The following is a 20250-nucleotide window of genomic DNA, read 5'->3' as shown; positions in this document are numbered from 1 at the left end:
AAAAATACACGTGACTAATGGCTTTTCGTTATTATTTTTTTTTTTTTTACTAAAGAGTAATATTAAGAAATCAGTACTCATATAATGATTCAAGATCAAACGTCAAAGGATGCTAAGTAAAATCAAGAGATTGTATTGGTTTGACACTTAACAATATTTGAAAATAACAACCAACACATGAGAAACGAATTACTTATTGAAATTAATTTTAGTAACTAGAGTATAGTATGTATCGTAGATAATTCTTGGAATTTCATGGTATTAAATAATATATACATGTTTAAATACTTAGATTTGCGAAAATTTGGTCTGTCTGGGTTTCCAAAATGTGTAATGTATTTATTTCCCTTAATTTGTCCTAAAGGATTTTGCCGAGAGTTTACATAGTTATTGGCGAAATTTACAATCGCCCCTGTAATAAACAATACATATAAGTTACAACACTATACATACTCGTATTTGTTTGGTGCCGAGATTAAAATTGTATACTAATCGGGTCACATGTTTTTACATTTGGTACACGAGTATTAGGTCCCGATTTAATTTAGAGAATACACTAGTTCGATCCGTTTTAAAATTGATGGCACTTTACGATTATGTTTATTACGCAGGTATACATTTTTGTTTTTACAACTTTGAAAACTATCATCCTATACAATTATTCAGATGTATAATATAATAGAATTAATCTTGTAAGACAACACTGCACTTTCGACCATTTAAGTGTTTTTTTTTTTTTACTTTTATTGCCCAAGCTATGGAACACACATTCTTTTTTACAAGTCAAGCACTATGCAAATAGAGAAAAAATGCATTGTATCGACTGTAAAAATTAGGTCCCAACTAATGTATTGCCGATCTGATAGAAACGGGGTAACATATTGTTATACATAGTGTACTACCAAGTCAATACGAGACATAGCTAATAGTGCGGTACTACGATTAAAAAAATAATCACTAAAACCACTGGTCTCGGCGATCCAATTCGGATCCACCCGCATTCATCTCTGTCGTTTAATTATCACGTTATCCGGTAGTATAGATCTCAGGACTTACCGTTGAGCACGTGGACGAACACCGTGGCCGTGTTGGCGTTGCTCGGCTGACACGTGTAATTGCCTGTATCGGACAGCCCGGCCTTGGTGACCAGTAACCGGCTGGTGGTGCCCGACTCGGTTTTCTCCGTTTCCAGACTGATTCCAGCCGCGACCTCGGGGCGAGTCGAAGTCCACCACTTTGGTGCCGTGCAACCACACCACCGAACTGGGCGGCGTCGAGTGCACGTTTACCGAACACGTCAGGCTGATGGTGCTGCCTTCTTCACAAACACTTCCGGGGGCCCGTGTATGTTGGCTTGGGCCGCTGTGGATTGCAAAAAAAAAAAAAACAAACAGATGAAAATCATAGCCAAACCTATCGATACGTCGTGATAACATAATATTATGATTATTATTTGTTCCGGCGACCGACCGAGACGCGATGAGTTTATGACGATTTCCAAGACCGTTATAATTGTTTTGTCACGAGAAAAACAACATTGTTTTTTATAACACATTTGGTTTATCGATTGAACTTAGAAGTCCAAACTTGACCTCGAACGGAGTATTTTTTGCACTACGCTATATAATACTGCTTTTACCCTAGATGGTACATGACTTCTTTTCCGAGAAATTGGTTGTTCTACCATTATCTTGTGTAAACATTTCTATATTATTTTAAAAATTGTTTGTTTTCGTTCAGTCTTAGCGATCATTTATACCGACGGATATGAATACGTTATGTGGCTCATGTGAATTGATCCCAACAGTGTCAACCTGCATTATTATCGTTCGTTCACGGAAGTACGTATTCTTTAAGCAATAAAAATAGTTAAAAATGCTAATAGGCGATAAAAAAGTATTTCAAGTATCAGCTTGCCTCTTTCAAACAAACTATAATCTGTATTGTAACGCAATTTTGTCTTTCAATACAATGGAAAATAAATATACGCAAACAATTCAGACGAGTATAATATACTATCTAAATAATAACCGAGTAAATAGAAAATTCCTAAACATAATATTTTCAATAAGTATAGTATATTATTATAATTAACATAATATACCATAACGTTAACGTCATACCCATAATAAATATTTTAATATAATTTTGTGGTAAGTATAAAATTTCAAATTATTTAATATATTAAAATAAGTACTTTACAATCTCCTCGAGGCATAGTATAGATCTCAACTACAAAACCGCACGCGGAGGAACATATTTATTTTTGAAATTGTTAAAAGTATGTTAATATTATTAATTCCTTTTGAATTTTACAACGCTCAAAATATGGAATATTCTCGTTTATTTTCCACACGCTAAAATGTCTTAAAATAATCAAATTGCCACATTTAAATAACGCTGGGACAGATTTTGATAAGCACAGAGTACGCTACAATGGCAATCTTATTGTGTCTCAGTATTATATTGACGCAAGAACAGGAAAAGCAATTTATACACATGCACATATATTATTATGGCTGAAATTTGCACAAATATGAGACAAATCTGAACTACCTGTACTAGACAGCATACACGATATACCTTATTCCACAAAAGCATTAACTTTGAAAAGATGAAATTTTCCAACATATAAGATTTATGAATTTGAATATACAAATCATGAATACATTCGTAATGTACTCATATGTATAAATTGGGGCATAGTCCTCTCTCATCAAAATCTACTGAAGCCCTTAAAATATTTCCTAACTTAACCTCGTCGAAATAATAAATTATGCCATTTTAATAATATTATTAATGACTTTACGCATTAATTGATATTTCTGTCGTACCATCAGATTTTTAACCCTATATTTTACGGCTATGATTGCTCTTGAAAAAGAATTAGATTTTGTTAGGACTTGAAAATTTCTGAACGAATATGAACAAAATTGTAGCTATATAATCATAGTAAAAAGTTTACTCACTTATTTTTTACATGCACAATTAATTTTGAAAGCCATTGCGAGAGATATAAAAATTTTTTTTTAACGGTCTACTTCACAGAGAATTGTTTCAAACAAATATCGAGTTAATTAGAGTAAGAATATAGTAATCATCTCATACATGTATTATTGTTATTTTTTTATTTTATATTTTTTTGTTAGTTTTATATTTTACATTATGTAACATATTGTTATTTATTATATTTAAAGAACTTAACTATTATTATTTTTTAAATTAAGAATTGTATCGCTCATTATACCTATATATAATATATAATATTTTAAAACTATGATTTCATTTTACGTTTTGCTAAAATACCGTCAATAGAAAACAGTCATGCAATTTTATTAATGTATTTTAAATTTATTTTTCAAAATAATAGTAACTAACTAAACAATAGCTATAATTTTTTATAAAAATTTAAGGCTTTTGTAGTTTTTAAATCTTTCAGTTTTTCAGCAACAGTTTAAAATGTTTTAATATATTACAACTTATGATAATAATATCATAAATTTTATTATACTTCATTTTTTTTATTAATATAAAAAGTAGGTGTACATATTGTATTATACTTTTTTTTTAAATCGTGTAAAATAAAAAAAATAAAAGCTATTTTCTTTATAAATGGAATTTAAATTACTAAGAATTTACTAATTTAATCTAATATTTAAATAAAATACTTGGCATTCATAATATTTTCTGCTAAAGTAATGAATCTAATAACAATTGTATTATTTTTATAAAATTTCAATACAAATATTTTTGTTAAGATTTAAACAATTATAAATATTGTACATCTAGTTAAATATGTATAATAGATAAATGTTTTTTAATAAAGTAGATTTTTTGAAGAACAAAACAATTATAAAAAGTTAAATTTTATTTGTAAATAAAATCATAGGTACTACGAATAAATTGCATATTTTAGTTTAAAATTAATATACTACTGGTACATTATAACTAGCTGATAATAGTTGGTAATTTAAAAAATAAAATATTTTAAATATATTATTCTATTCTATAATTAATGAAGAACATAATATAAGTTTTAATTAAATCGAAAAGTTTACTTTAAAGTTTGTGATATTATATAGAATTGTATATATCTACTTTATTCTTCATAGAAAATATTGTGTAGTCGAGTTCATTCTAGCTATTTTTGAAACAAAAGTTCAAATCGCCCAATACTTGAGAATAGTTAATTTGTATTTGTTTCATGATGTACCAACAATTTTAGAATATATATTTTTTACACACCATAAAATAAAACTGAAGTAATAAAAAGTTTGTTTTGTTTAAGTTATGGACAGTTTTTAATTTAAAAAATAAATTTGTTTTCATTTAGAACACCCTACTATAAAATGTATAGCCTGATCTAAATACTTACTGATAGTATCATTATCACCAAAAAACACTCCGTATTTACTTAATTTAAATTTTTTTATAGTTAAGAACTATAGTACAACACGTCAACACCGTTATTTATTTTAAGAGAGACATTGACAAATAATGTGTCAACAGTTATTGAATATAGGTAGGTATAATACAGTCGTTCTCTACCATATAAAACCAGCATTTTCTTTCGAATTGAATAAAAAACAAATCACCATACATGTATACATATATTATATTATAATATTCATCTATGAATTTTCGTTTTTTTGACAATATAGAGTATCATTGTATTCAGTTTTTTTTATTTTTCATATTCAAACATATTACAATAAACATATATTCTCAAGTATAAAAATGATAACTGATAAATTATTGTTCGGTAATAATAATATGAATATATGAATATTTATTTGTGAACTGTGAATACGAAAAAAGCTGGTAAATTAAATTTGATAGGTACAACCTGCTATATTTTAATAAAAATGATTGTCTATGAATTGTGATTGTTGTTTTAAATGATTTTAACTTAGTTTTCGTTTTTTTCTAATCAGAACATTGACAGATTTATTCTTGCATCTCGTATAATATTATGTTTTGTTACTATTAATAGTTATTTTAATTATTATAAATAGTACTCAGTGTTCTGTTTGATGTAATTATTCAAAATAAATTAGATACAAATTTGACTCAAGATAGTAACATTCTAAATGCAAAATTGTGCTGTGCATATTTTAGATGCAAGTGCATATAAATGCATATCATTCAATTTTATGTTTTCATTATAAATTTGATGAAATATTGTGGATTTAGTCAAATGTAAATTACATTTAAAATGTTCCTTTGAAAGCCCGCGCAATTTTTTTTAATGCTTATAAGATTGCGAAGTTACAGCTTTTAATTACTGAAAGCTAATAAATTCAATTGTTATTTCAAAAGAAAAAAATATAAGTTTTCGGTACTTACTATTATAATTTGTATTTAATGAAAAAAAATGCATTGTTTTGTTTTTATCTTAAATTTGACATTTAGATTAAAGTTAAATGTATATGCGATACATAATATAACTGTATGTAATTTTTAGAGTTATTTTTACATCAATATTCGAATGTTTAAAAATAATATAATATTAATTAATAATTATTAAATGTACATAGCTTGTATAATATATACTCAAATACTTTAATAGTAAATGGTTATGGTAATAAACTCACAAATTATAAATGTGTAGATGCCATTTTTAAAATAAGTTAATTTAATTTTAAATAAGACGAAATGATTTCTTGGAAATTATTGATATTATGCCACTAAATATTAAGCGTGGTAATGATAACTTAGATATAAAGCGATTGATCATTTCAACTTTGTGTATTTGAGGATCGTAATAGTAAAATTTTGCTTATAACATTAATAATTATATAATTTATTATTGAACGATTTAATGTGTAATTGCAATGGTTATTACGGTACGATAAAATGATTTTGCAAACGAATATAATAACATTAGTTTATCTATTCAATGACTAATTATGTACGCTAAACTATTATACATACATTTAAAATTGATTTGTTATACGTACTACCTTCGACGTTCAGTTGCACAGCTAAATTGATCTTAGGTTCGGTGTTCACCTGACATTCGTATATGCCAGCATCTCTTTTTTGCACAAATTCCACCTTCAAATCCCATTGTTCGCTGTTTTCTGGATGCACGACACTGAAACGTCCGTCTCCGGTATACGTATGGATGCTGGATGTCAGTATGTGCAAGTCTCGTTTTCGCATCCAAGATACCTGCAATCGAAATAATATACAAGGTCACACTTATTATATAAGACGTTTATATCGTGAACAAAATCCGAAACTAATTCCGACGAGAATAAGACACAAATAAACGAATGACCAAAAAATAAATAAATACAAAATAAAATAACAACTTCAATGAAAAACGAAACGTAATTTCCCTGCCTCGCACGGCGACGACGACGTCGACGCTCATTATTCGCTATCAATCAAACGGATTACGGACGTTTCTTCCGCTTTTCCCCATTTATAAATAAATCACTAAGACCTACAAAAATATTAAGTGCCTTATCTCTTGAAATATACGAGACTTTAAAGATCACTGTTATTTAGGAATTTTTCACTCGGCGATATTTTCCCTCTAATAAATGAATACAGCCGTGGCAACTAGCAATGAATCAAACTATTCACCACCATAGCACCGTTATATAATGATGTTGTCAGTAAGAGTTAAATTCAAATACATTGACTGACTCATATTTTATTGTTAGGAGAAAAGAAAAACCACTAAGTATAACTAATTTATTATTAAAATAATAATAATATTATTGTATTAACCTAGTACTGGTGAGAATGGATAGGAACCCATGAATCCTTTGACCTAAATTTGTTTATAGTTAATCTAAACAAACGAAGGCGAAATTGTTGGAATTCTTAATAATAATTTAATTTTCAATTAAACCAATTTATTTTGTTATGAAAATATTTAAATTTTATATCTCAGAAATTGTAATTGTTCTAATTTTGATTTATTATTTAGTTTAAAAAAAATATCTCATTAAAAAAAAAAATAAGTTTGTATCACAATAGAATAATGTAAGAAGTACTATCTTTAAGTATTTAAAAAAAAAAAAAAATAAATAACTTAATAATTAAAAAAAAATAAATAGAAATTGATGAATATTAATGGCTTTGTTAACGAATAAACGAGGAGGTGGTGTTTGGTGAATCACCCTGTATGTATAATATATTTACCTACTGTAAAATGTAAGCCATTATTATTTTTTGGTAGGTACAGTAAAATGATATCCATGAAAAATAAATTGGTGAACAAAGCCAGTATTAAGGGGTGACGTAAAAACTGTTTGCAAATAATTGTTTCGAAAAAATGAATGTACAAGACGTATTCTCTCTGTGTGTGGTAGTTTTATTTTTTATTATTACGATTACTAAGGGTATCAAACAAAATATGAATTCCATAACTTGCGTATGGCATGCAGATATCCCATACAATCTAAACATCAAAAGAAATTATATTAATGTTTTTTTTCCCCTGGAATTTAGTTTTGTATGTTAAATCATAACCGTAATTTATTCAACGACAGCAAAATATACGTGTAAAATATAATATATCTGTAAAGTAGAAACACTATTTAATAATTTGTTTTGATAAAAACAAACGAATTTATATATATTCGTTTGCAAGTTAAGAAGCTTGGAAATTAGGTTCAAATTTTTATAATTTTTTTTATTAACTTTAAAATAGTCAAAAATTTAAATAAGTATCAAATCACATACTCTCATTTTGTTGTATACGTGATTATGTATTGATTAAAATAAGCATTTGAAGTAAAAATTTTGACAAAATTATAATATATTGTAATTCATACGAACAATATTTTTTTTTTTTTGTTATAATTAAATAATATACTTCAACTTTTTTCCTAGTATATACTGTAATATTTCTGTAGAGTAATTTTAATATTTAAAATATTTCTGAGCTATATTAATATTCTATGGTATTATTAAAAATTCGTTCAACCTAATAAATTAACAATTATTTATCCTCAAAACACTATAATAATATATGTTTATATAATATATAATATATAACATAAATAAAAAGTTATTTTTAAAAATATATTATTATGTTAATCCAAACCTTTTTTATGTTATGATTTATTATTGGATTCAAATTTAATTTACCATTATTTATTTTGTAGGATTTACTCAATAGCAAGGTATACATAAAAATGTAATCTACTTTACACCAAAATGAGTTCCTCGAATTTTCTTATTATCAAATTTACTAATTGAATCGATAACTGCCTATTGGCTTTTATGGCTTCAGTATAAAATAAAATCTTGTTTAATATCAATGATCAATTATTGTTTGGATTGGATTTAGCACATTGATAAAGTACGACTTTTAGTATTATAAAAAAAAATCATATAAAACGAAAGAAAACTATTTGGGTTCTGTACGTGACTTTTATTTCAATTACTAAATAATTTTCAATTGAAATAATAATTATATATGAGGTTTAAATTATTTAATTTAGATTTTAGACAATTATACGAACTTTCCTAAATCGCTTTACACACATACATACATATTATATATTATATTTAAATTGAACTTATAATTTTATATGTAAGTTAATAATCACAAATTTAAATAACTTTAAAATGTGGATAAAATATTCCAAAATTCGTATTTGAGAAGGTACGTTTCATAACTAATTTGGGCTATATATTTTAAATTATAAATTAAAAATAAAGATACGAATAAAATATTTAGTTATATAAATAAATATAAAATTATTCAATATAAAATTATCGAACACCTTCCTAGTTAAAAAAAATACAACAAAAATGTTTAATAATTTTTTATTAATATATTATATGAATTGAAATATTACAGTGGAAAAAATTATAGCTTTTTGCTTATATTTAAAAAAATGTCAACTAAAAATATTATTTAATTAATTGATCATTATTTTATTAAAAAACACCTGACTTTATTTGATGTTCAATATTTCACATTAGAATTTAAAATTGGTTTTATATATACTAAACTGTTTACACTATTTAAATATTATATTATCATAGATTAAGAAAAATACTGTTCATCAAACACAACATAGGTTAGGTTAGTGTGTTGTAAGTTTTATTATTATTATTATTATTTTTTTTTTTTTAGTGAATTCTTACATAAAAAAAAATATTGTAATGCATTACTTGAGTAAATATATCCTGATATACTTCCAGAAATTCAGTACCATCTGTGACGTCTCAAAATTATTTATGTAATTAATATGAGAATCTTAAGAAAATATGTAATTAACGTTTAACAAACACTTAGAAGATATAATTTTATTTATATAACGATTTATTAGGCTTTTTTGAAATTTAAAATGTTAAAAATAACGTTGGACCATTAAAAGTTTGAGAAACTGTTAATGATTAAATAAAATTAATTGTGTACCAAATTTGTATATTTATACAAATACAGAATCGTTCATTATTATGTACTTATTATGATTCTAACATCAAAAGTGTACAACAATAATACATTTTCGTGGTGCTCTTGGTTATAACAATTCTGCTATGTATTTTTTTTATTTATTTTTAAATGTAATGCTTACAATAATTAATTGAATTTTGTTGAGATTTAGTTAATATATGTTGAAATATAGTTTAACATACAATATTATAGATTTATTTATAGAGACGTTTAGTATTTAATACGATTTAATATTTTAAATAAAAAAGGATAGGAAAGTGGGTACCGTTCTGTTATATATAGGTAAGGTGTTGAATAGATCACAATTTTGGGTGAGTTCAATTTGAATTCAATGAAATATCGTCAAACACGAAAAACGATTCTGAGCGGAAATGGTCTGTCAGCCCCTATTACCAAGTATATTTCATATGCTTTTTGTTTGATATTATAATAGCTATTAAAGAAATGTATTTTACTTTTAATATTACGGTAGGTTTATACATTTTTTCCGAAAATATTGCGTTTAATATATTATTATAATTTAATTATTATAAGAATGTTATATATTTTTACCATATTATTATATCAACTTGTATAATCAAAAATATAATTATATATTTCTGTAAATACCGTAAAAGAGTATAAATTAATTATTAATATTATATAATATCTTAAAACAAAATAAGAATGCCGTCGCGTAGTTATAGTAAAATTCATAATAATATGATATACCTAAAAGTTTTTAATTCACACGATTTATGTGAATAACAAAATAATTCACAACGTTGTTAATTATCGTTTAAATAAGTAATTATGTCCAAATTTGAACTAAAATGGCTAAAAAAATTATTGTTAGTATATTTTTTTTTTAGATTTTATGTTTCTAGTATGAATAACTAGTATAAATATTGAATTTTCAAGAATTTTGACCCAGTGAATAATTTTTTAAACACATGTGTAAATGAATAAAAAATAATTATAGTTATACATGTTTATAAATAGATCAGAATGAGTCAAATCATTTTGAAAATGATATAAAATAATAAAAACGATAGTAAACATGTATTAAAAATTTTAAGTATCTACTGTTATTCATTTAAATTAAAACAAAAATCGTATAGACTATGGCTATTATAATATATTATGTTGTAACAATTTTAACTTGAAATGGTCATAAAAAATTAATTTTGCTTTCCAGTAGAATTTTTTTTTATGAATTTTTAACTACAAAATAACTTGTACTTTTCAAGTTTTTTACGAACTTTTTCAAAATTTAAAACTGAAATACTTATTCAAAATATTGCGACAGTAAATATCCGGTATATTAATAAAAAAAATGAAAAATAAACCACTTAACTCCTTCTACACATTTTTCAATAATTTTTAATCAGTCATACATTTTTATAGACATTTACATATAAAAAAAATTCAACCATCTATAAATAGCTCAACAATATTAAACATTATACCATTTACAGAAATGATGGTATATTATATACTTGGTGAAAATTTAAAGTTTCTGTCGTCATTCGTTTTACAATAATAAAAAAATAAAGAAATCGATTTAGTCAAAATCTGGTTTAACGTAATAATTCCAATTTTCTTAATTTTTTGTGTGTTTTTGCTTATTACAAAAAAGAGTACTACGAATTTATAATTATAATCGCATCTTTGTATAATTAATAGCTCTGCTCAGAATCTAAAATGTTTAAAAATATATATACACGTAATTTAAACTTTTATAATTGAATAAATAGAATTTCCTTTATAATATAAAACTAACTATTCTATTTATTGGATGACTTGAATTATAAAATGTATATTTAATTATGTATCTGCCTGAGTAAATCTCAACAAGTTGAAGAAAAACAAGTGATTAGTATTAAAACAAAATATATCTTTTGTGTACTATGTCAATATAATATTAAAAAGGGAATGGAATAAAAGTGACAAGGTTTAACTGGCTGAAATTATTTAGGATAAAACAAAGAATTAAGAATAGATAATAAAAAAGTATTTAGGAATTATTGTGTATTACAATGGATAATATTATTGTGGAATGCATGTCCATATACGCATTGTCAAATTAATAACCTGATATGGTATAATAATATGATAATACGGTGACGGCTATTTTGTTATTATGGTTGATTAATAACTTTATAATACGTCATTATATTATGTTGTATTATAATGCATCCTACTACTGTTTCGTATAATATTGTGTGTATATTATTAAATACATGATATTCCAGATGTTACTGAAAGATTTGACAACTCTATGATGCAATTACGTTAATCTAAGCCATATTTTCAAGATACATAGTTATACGAGTAAGTACATTATATTATTCCTATAACTGTATGCACTTGTCTACTTTATGTTTGATGTTGTTTTCTGTGAATTATTTTTTATTTTTTCAGACTTTCAGTAATATCATTAATTATTTTTAGTTAATTTATGTTAACATGTATATTTATAATAGATTAATAATATATTCAAATAGGGTCATAATGCCATGTCAGTTTTAACTATTGTTTATCATATTTATTATACTATTATAGCATTGATATCATTTTTATTTTTATTTTTTTTTATTTATATAGTATTTTTGGCATTGATGACGAGATTATTAGCTGATTCAATTATATTATTTTTATATGTTTAATATATGACAGGAAGTTGTTAAATATTTTTTTTTTTTAGTTCAAAAATCTAGATAATTCAGTTCAATTTAAATATTAAAAAATATATATATATTTTTAAATCCATGTAAATTTATGTTATGTGCAATATCATTCGTTTAGATAACAAAACAATAGAATTTTATAGCTTGAGTAAATCAACAATGAACAGCTGATATAATGGATATAAATACTTACATATATAAATAGAAAATAAATATATAAGCATAATAGAATAACATTCCATTATATCATTGCAATTAAGACATTTTTATTTTTATTTAATAATTAATATGAGTATACGGCTATAATAATAATTGTACGAATTATTTATTATAAGACAATATTTTCTTCATCAGTTATTCATATTGTGGTTCTCTATCTCCTTTGTCTTTAACACATAATAGTGTGTATATTAATGAAGCAAAACCAAAACGAAATACATCAAAAGCTCTGTAATAGTTTTAGTTGAATTCCGTTTACAACATTGAGAAATAAACTAAAATCCCATAACCTACGACAAAGTCAAATAACAGTTTAATACAATTTAATTTCTCAGACACGTATTACTTCTTTGATGTTGACAGCTTCTGTAACTTTTGCAATATGCATACCTACGTGTTTTATTCGTTATACTTTATTTATAATTGTTTTAAGACTCATTATATGCTTTAAAACTTTTGAAATTTGAGTTACATCACAGACGTATAACATAGATATTTATTATTTTGAAGTTATGTCGTATTACTCGTATTATAAAATAAATAAATATGTATTCCCTAATGAGTACTACATATTATAGTAGGTATTTATACCTACTGATTTTGAAGGTTTTTTGTTCAAACTACTCGAGAATAAAATGGTTCTAAAAGTCGATTATTGCATTTAGAAAATATTTCATATCGACAGAATTTATTTATTCGTATTATAGTAATATGATGAAATAATGAAGAATGATTTAAAAAAAAAATAATATAAACAAAATATAGAAGAAAAAAAGCTTAATTTTTTACTAGGAGAAAGCGTATTATCAAGTTGAAAGATTTTCATATACTATCGTAAATTTATTAGACATCTACTTAGATTTATAAAAGCTCAATAAAATTACACTGGGACATAGTAACTAATTAATAGTTTATGTTAAGTTAATTATGCTTGTATACTTTGTAAGCAATTTTATTATAATTAGCTATCTCTAATATAAGTGATGAAAATTGGGGCAATAAGTTGGAATTGACTTTGAAATTAGTCAAATGTGATGTTACTAAGAGATTCTTGTTGGCATAGTACGTTTGTAACTTCAAATTTATAACTGTTCTTACTGCATATTCAGCACAGATCTCTATAATAGACTTGCTTACATTATATATGTATACCTTTAGATAAACCAGCAAATACTAATTAATAAAAAAATAAAAAATAAAAATAGATTCCGTTTATTATTTAATATATATATATATATATTATATTTTGCTAATTATTAATATATTAATAGGTGAACGTTTAAAAATAATTTGAATTACTATATTATTAATTTATTTAATATTGAATTTAATGCAAAAAAAAAATCGATTAAAAGTGTTAAGATTGGATGAATTTTGGAGTTTAAAATTAGATGCATTTAAAAATATCCGAAATAAGAACTGATAAGAGTTGTTTATTAATTACTATTGAGTTCAATGTTTTGAATGCATTATAGAATTTTATTTAGTTCCAAGAAAACCCATTTAACTTTAAATATAATATAACTCAAAATCCCATTAAGTAAACGTATTTTCTACCACTGATATAGGTTAGCGATAACAATAATAGTTTTATACATTGTCATAATAATAATTTATAACTTTAGTAAATAGTTTTCATTTAAAAGGATAGCGAGGAGGATGGTCATGGCTGATTTTGATAACACGGTTCATTCGGCGAATTATGATTAACTCGGTCATAGTGTGACGTATTCCTTACAGCTCTTTTGAGGCAGTTAAGACCGAACAGTATAACGTATGCCTAACTAAGTATCTTTAAAATAAGAATAACTTAAAAATTATAATATAATGATGTATTCCAGTGGTATTACACTCATCTACGATGCATAGGCGGAAATCAGGGATTACTTGATAGGACTTGGTCTCAAAAAGTTTTAAAGACTGAGCTTATAACGATTTTCACGATAATTATTATTTGTCTGCTAGCTACATATTATACATAATTATTGTTTTGTGAACTATAAAATATTAGTATAATTATAACTACTGTTTTTCTTTTTGTTCATGTATTGATGAGTTTTGTTAAATTAATTTCATAATAACTTTTTATCTTGTAAATTAAAATTTGTTATAAATGTTTGTTGTTTAATTTTAAATTAAATAAAAAAAATATATATGTATACACATTTTAAGAACATACAGAGTACATCTATTAGTAGTTTTATAGATATAAATAGAAAAATATTAGTTTTTATTAAAGTTTCGTGTAATATATGGTATGGATACAATACATTAGTGTTGTTAGTAACCTTATGTATATTTAAAAATTCAGACTTGCAATTTATATCCACAGAATAACATAACATGGAAAATATTATTAATAATGATGAAGGTTAATGTCTAATTGAATACATTTTTAAAATGCCTTTAGTCGAGTTAAGACTTGAAAATAGAAATATTTTGATCATATATTATAAATAAACAGTAAAATATTATATAATTATGTCGATTTTGTTTTATATTAAAGTATTGAATTATGGTGTTTTACCAAATACACAAATAAACACTAAATGGTTTCTTGTTCTAATTCAAACGTTACCGATTTTAACATTAAATTTCGCATATCTTAACTATGGAAATGTTACACTGTGTCATGCAAAACTTATATGAGCTTTTTGCGCAAAATCTAAATTAATGGTATTTTAGTCTTACAAAGTCTATAATACACCTAAAACAAACTTCAACAATGAGCAAAAAGCTGATATTCCGTATCAAGGAACAAACGTTTCAACTTTTTTTACAGTCATAATTTACTGGATAAATTATTTATTTATTTTTGTTTCTAACACACAAAATTCACATCTACCAATTAAATTTTTGTTAAAAAAAAAATAGAAATGTTTAGCAATTTTTATGTATTGCTTTAGTAATTAAGGAAATAATATTTGTATAATTATTATAAATTTTTTTAATGGACTATAATTTATAACGGTTGTAAAACTACACAATAACTTGGTATTTTAAATTATTTTATTTTATTCCAACCTCTTTTTTACACATTTTTTGTTACTATAAAATAATAACTAAGTTTATTATATGCTCGTACATAACTAATATATTATCGTTTATAACTTAAAAAAAGTTTATGGAAAGATATCTAAAATTGTGTTTTATACTATGATACGTTATTAAAATATCTGTATTTAAAAATAATTAAGTTATAATTTTTACCAGAATTGTAATTTCATAACCTATTATTTAAATATAATTTTTTTTTTATACATACATTACAAAAATATTATACAAACAGTTTTTAGTCGTTTCATACTCGTATTTTGTTAGTTGAAATATTATTGTTTGATCAAACCAACTAAAATAATATAATTATTTTTAGATATATCTATTCACTTTTAAAAATAACTAAAACATATCGCGTAGAAAAAAATTATTTTTTTTGTTATAACTATAATAAGTCAACGTTTATCTATCTTACTAAAAAATAAGTCACCATTATATACATATACACACACACACAAAAAAGATATCTTGGTTGATAATATTGAGGTTTTAAATTGATAGTTGTACTGTAAAATTAACTTATTTGTTCTTACTCATTGATACATTTTACAACTTACTCGTATTTAATTTGAATAATACAAAAGTATTCTTTGTGTATATTATAAAACAATATAATATTATCATTTGTCATATTTTTTAACATATGATTTCAAAAAAAGGATGTACGTGTTTAAAAATGGTTGTTCAAAAATTTAATGGCTGAATATAAATTTTCAATTCTCTTTGGATGGTGAATTCAGCGAATTTATGAAGTGTTAAATCGAAACAAAGATCACTATTTTACACGATTCTATTGGAATATATACATCGTTCAATAGAAAACATCTATTGAGTATTCTCAAGCAGTTTGTATTCGGTTCATTAGATTTCTTCGGTATTTCATACTTTCATAGCATATTGTATAAAGATATTTTGTATGTTCACCAGACACAGAAATAAAACAAATTTGGCGATATGTCATTGTGAATCGTGGATGTTTGAAAACTCAACAACTGTGATTAATTTTACTATTGTATACAACTATTAAACAAATATAAATATAATAAGAACTAATAAATTAGATCAATTTAACATGTTAATACCCACTGAAATTAAAAATACATCTATATGTCCTACTTATATATAACTGTTATATAAATACTGTATATAAATAATATCAATAAAAATATAAATATATAAAAATGAAGAAACAGAATACCAAATTTCCTTATTCACTAACAAAAAACTCATTTTACATAATATATATTCACAACAACAACCTTTTCAACATAAAATTGTATGCAACAGCATAAACTATAGGTATATAATGTATATGCATATTCTAAGTATATACATTCTTGACCACGCCAAACAGATTTTAACCTCACACTACATTGTCCACAATAAAAAAAAAATAGGAATGATCTCTCATCATAACTGAATGCTTAAGGAGAATCTTCTGGGTACGAGCAATCAGCCACAAACAACTACAGTTCATATTAAACGCACTGAAGACAAACTCGCAATCAATACTCATGTAACATACTAGGTACTCAAAAAAAATAAGGAAGTCAACAAGTATTATAAAGTCACACTACGACTCACATAAATTGAAAGGGAAACCCGTACTAATGTACTATCAATATAATATCACTATCACTTCTCATACACCTTCCTAATAAATTATTACTAAATAAAGTATTTTTGTTTATTATTGGTGTACAAATTATTTAAAAATAAACTCTAATTTAACTCTAGAGAACAATACTGCCTATGATGGTTAAATTGTATTTGGTATCCATACTCTGAGTTTATTCTTTAGGTTAACCGTCGTTTTAATCTCAATATCAATATTATATTTCACCGTGAAATAATTTTGTATGTCTTGTTTGATATCAAATTAAACTCAGAGTAAATGTATTCCAGCATGTTTATATATATATATATATATATAAGTAATAAAGTGCATACCAATAAGTTACGGTGCTCTTAACTATTGGTTATACGAGATATAAGTGCAATAACGTGGAGTATCTGGTTACCACGACCTACACTTAACGTATAATATACATAATCACAAATGCTTTTCATAATTAATTTACTTCGATTAAACAACTAAGTCAACATAAGTTCTGACGAATTCACCATTTATAAAACACATAGTATAGCAAATCAATAATGTTCTTCATCAAACCCAAACCAATTTAGATGTTTCTCAATTTTGGAATAATAATTTTAAGTAAATAAGTAAAATATTTTTAGCATTGTGTTCATTAATATATATATATATATATATATATATATATTATAAATATAATTGTAAAGTGTGTATACACTTATAACACTTGCATACGCATTTGTATACAGATCACTCCACATAAAACATGTATAATAATCTAATGTTACCCGAATAAGTTATACTACCATTCAATTTTACTGGTACATTATATAATACTCTTATAAATAATAACTAATTAATAAACCATCTATAATAGGAGTACTTAAAGCTCCTTTTCTCTTTCTCTATCACTGCCTTTTCATAATCATTTATACATTTTAATATTTCTATGTTGCTCATACCCGCTCATACCCTTTAACAATGATTAAAAATATCATTTGATGTATAAAAATATGATAAAAATAATAGATGAAATATTATTGTTATTATCAATATATTTTATTATCATTTTCGTTGAATTATTATAATATTTTCTATTTAAAGCGTAAAAGTTATTTATTTATATTTGGTTGGAGAAATATCTGATTAGACGTAAATACGTTTGTATCATTCAACATATTTACGTGTTAAATCTATTTTCAAGACATTTAGTACATAATTTCATTGAGCCCCGACGTAAAAAAATTTTTCTTAGTCACTTGCACTTTTTGTGGCTGTTAAAATTATAATATTTTATTTGGGGTATTAAGCTTTTTGAAAATGGCATTTTATTGTGATTGGAATTTAAAAAAAAGTTTCAAAAAAGCAGTGTTTTATAATAAAACTGTAAAATTATTATACACTTACATAAATTAAGTGAAGATTTTTTTTAATATTTTTATTTCAGTAAAGAAATCGTTAGTATTAAAGTAATATGGCACATTACACAATTACCATTAAAGCACCCGGTACTGATATCATTTTTCTCAAAAAAAAAAAAAAAACTTCACGATAATAGGTAGTTGTCAGATATTTTTTTCTTTTAATTAACAAAAGTAAACAATTTACAATTGTATACTTTAAACGTAATATCATATAAATCTGAAGTATGTATAAATTTCAGGAAATTTCTATTACTTTTTACTAAATTGAAACTTAAATGTACGTAGGTACAATAAACGTATTTTCTACCACTGATATAGGTTAGAGATAACCATAATAATATTGTACATTGTCATAGTAATTTATAACTTTAATAAATAGTTTTCATTTAAAAGGATAGCGAGGAGGATGGTCTCTTGGCTGATTTTGATCATACGGTTCATTCGGTGAATTATGATTCACTCGATCGTGGTGTCACACCTTCCGTCCTGCTCTCCCTTATTGGTTAATACCCAATAGTATAACTATGTATCATTACAATAAAAAAAAGTGACCTATTTATAAATTATAATGTAATTATGTATTCTAGCGTTATTCAACCCATCATCACGATGCATAGGCGGAAATCAGGTGTTATTTGACTTGGTTCTATAGTTCTGAGAAGCGAGGATATGAGTTCACGACGGTTATTTATTCTACTAATTTAGATTTCTTTCGTTAATCGCGTGCGGTACATTTAATTTAAATTTATTTTGAAAAATTGTGCTTAAAAATCTTACAAATATGCTAAAAATCCTTAAATTTACTCGAAATAAAATGTCTTGTTTGCAATGTGTATCATCTAAAACATATGACACCACTTTCCTACATTTTACTAATCGCACTGATATCATTTTCGTAAAATAATACGGGTATAAACAACATTATTGTTTTGAGTTTCAAAGTCCAAACCTTGCCTACTATATCGTTATTATTTGGCGTGAACTCGTCGTCTACATCTATCGTATCCCCCCTATACTGGCTACTATACGGTGGTCACAATAATATCACACTACCAGTGGCGGTTTTGGTTGTATTTTTTTAGTGAGGCGAATCATGTACCCCCCCCGCCCCCACCCCTATCATAACAAAAACTAAACAGTACGAATGGAATTTAAAAATATAAAAATAGTTATAATATAATATAATTTTAGTTATATATATTACAACAATAACAATTGATTGTTCATTTTTTTGTCGAACGTGCCGCACTGCCGCAGTGCCATTAGCCGTGGCTGCGGGCCGACTATAATAGTAAATCTATTTTCAGTACGCAGAGGTGATGACAAAACGTGCCTCACTATGATTGTTGAGCATGCGTAATTCTACTTAATTAACCAGTCGCGTGAATTGGCGTACACACGCACGCGTGTATAATTTGTGTACACAAGTACACTTGCCTCACCCCCAAAACCGCCACTGCACACTACTGTGTAAAATGTTATCAATATAAATCGTAATGGTTCGGTGTGCAAACGTAATTTTCTAGTTCAGCGGCACGGCGTACACCGTAATATCATAATTTTTTCGAGGCGTATACGAACGCAACCCCAGAGCTATGCAACAGTAGTAGTAGGTACGCACGGCGTGTGTCGTACGCGCACGAAACGGGATCTCTCGCCGTTCTCGGTTGTTTCGATCGCGTTTTTTTTTTTTTCACGGCGACCGGGACGGAAGTCTAAATGTACGTATAGTATTATTATTATTATTATTATTATTATAACGTCCATTATTGCACCAGCAGCGGTGTGGTGCAGGTGGCAGAAACGGCAGAGGCGGCGGCGGCGGACAACTCGCGGCGCCCATGGGGTACCGGT

The 20250-nt window shown here is 25.4% G+C and overlaps 1 pseudogene; it reads right to left on the bottom strand.

Annotated features, from left to right (window-relative positions):
* The window catches only part of LOC113552315, a 245017-nt pseudogene that overhangs the window by 3089 nt on the left and 221678 nt on the right, over nucleotides 1–20250 (bottom strand).

This window comes from Rhopalosiphum maidis, chromosome 2 (genome assembly GCF_003676215.2).
Source record: "Rhopalosiphum maidis isolate BTI-1 chromosome 2, ASM367621v3, whole genome shotgun sequence".
Taxonomy (NCBI): Eukaryota; Metazoa; Arthropoda; class Insecta; order Hemiptera; family Aphididae; genus Rhopalosiphum; species Rhopalosiphum maidis.
The sequence above is the reverse complement of the archived record's forward strand: the minus strand, read 5'-3'. Positions and strand labels throughout refer to the sequence as shown.